Source organism: Gopherus evgoodei, unplaced genomic scaffold, assembly GCF_007399415.2.
Source record: "Gopherus evgoodei ecotype Sinaloan lineage unplaced genomic scaffold, rGopEvg1_v1.p scaffold_41_arrow_ctg1, whole genome shotgun sequence".
Taxonomy (NCBI): domain Eukaryota; kingdom Metazoa; phylum Chordata; order Testudines; family Testudinidae; genus Gopherus; species Gopherus evgoodei.
This window is the reverse complement of record NW_022060062.1, coordinates 1,582,711-1,584,447: the sequence shown is the minus strand read 5'-3', so window position 1 is coordinate 1,584,447 and position 1,737 is coordinate 1,582,711.

Here is a 1,737-nt window from a genome sequence, read left to right as displayed (position 1 = left end):
ATGGTTAGGATCCACTTTTCTAACTCTGGAGCATGTCACAGCAATGTTATACAGTATAGAATCGTATATGTTTATATACAGTGTTACCACATATATATTACCAGGACAATAATGTTCAGCAGATTAAGAGTATCCAAATAATAGCTCACTTTTTACAAAATGTATCATAGTCTTGTAAGAAGGATGAATGTGGGAGTAGTCTGTCACAGTGTTATACTGCTTTCACAACCATATAGGCACACTCAAACTATCTCACCAGGCTAGATGTTTTGTTGTTTAATGCACAGACTCATGAGACAAGGTGAGAGGTATCCTTGCTACTGCTTAGACCGACTTGCATGTTATGGGATGGATTTTTTAAAAATCTCTATATATGTATGTTTGATTAAATGACTGTTTACTCATGACCGTAAAGGTTTATAATTGCATGTGTGATATTCAGTACACTTTTTTGTGATCCTTCACCTCATCTCATGCAGAATGATACAAGGTATGTCTATTTGGATGATCACATGGTGAATTATGATAAATACACAAATCTCTCTGCAGTGATGTAAATAGAAAAATACTGCATGTCTTTATGCAATGATTCCAAGCCTTGTTCACTCCCTGGTTTGGGGAGAGAGACCCTTTCCTTGTTGGCAGTCTTCTGTTTGTGCTTAGAAGGATTGACTTAACTTGGCTCACCAGAAATAAAACCCCCAGTCCACACCACACCAGAAGCTAAACTCCTGGATGTTAAGAGTTCTGACATAGTTTAAAAATGTTGGTGTATACAGGATATAATTTTTTTTTTAAATGAAAATCCTAGAGATGTTGCCGACCTCTTCGCAACTGAGTAACAGATATATAGTTATGTAGAAGAATGGGGAAGAGGGGAGAGGCAATCTATCTACTCCGTTACTACTCCTAAGTGACCGATACTGTTTTACTCTAATAGCACTGACTGTATAAAATTCCAAGTGATTGAATTTTTGTAGCATATTGTAAAGGTTAATATGTATTAGCAATACTTTAGAAATTTGATACATTTCCTCCTGGTCTTTGTAAATACTGTCCTTTCCTTAAGGACAAACTTTGTTTGCAAACTGAATTATATAACAGATAGCATGATGGATTACATAAATCCTGAAAGGATTTGCTCAATCCTGCAGTTTTTCAGCATACAGAATTCCTTTGGTCTTTAAGGATGTATATGGATTACAGGATGGGGCCCTCGCCCTTTGTAGTGATTGCAAACATTTGTCCAATCTTGACACCACTCATTGGTGCAGATGCATCAGTATTTTAGCGGCTTAAAAGTGTAATTAAAATATTCTGAGAGGATTTGTAAGAACAAATATCAATGCTATCTGTCAGTGTCCATTAAAATTAAATAGCATTACAAAGTGCACACACTACTGTTTCCTTTAAAAGAAAAATCTTTCATAGCTGGAAAAAATATGCAGGATATATTTACATTATTTTAGTGTTCTTTGTGTATGAATTCACAACTCTCAGGGAACTTAACATTTTATTTTCTGTTTATAGAGCCCATGTAATAAATCATCTTCTGAAATCCCTCCTGACATTTGTTGTATTTTAATTTTTTCGTCTTGAACGTGTTATATAATGATCAAAAAGATTTGAAGGCTTCCAGGTCAGTTTTTTCTTTGTTAGAGAATGAGCTCTGTTTTTCCTCATTGCCAGCTTATATTTTCACTTTTTGAAAATCCACGTATATGCAGCCTTGATCCA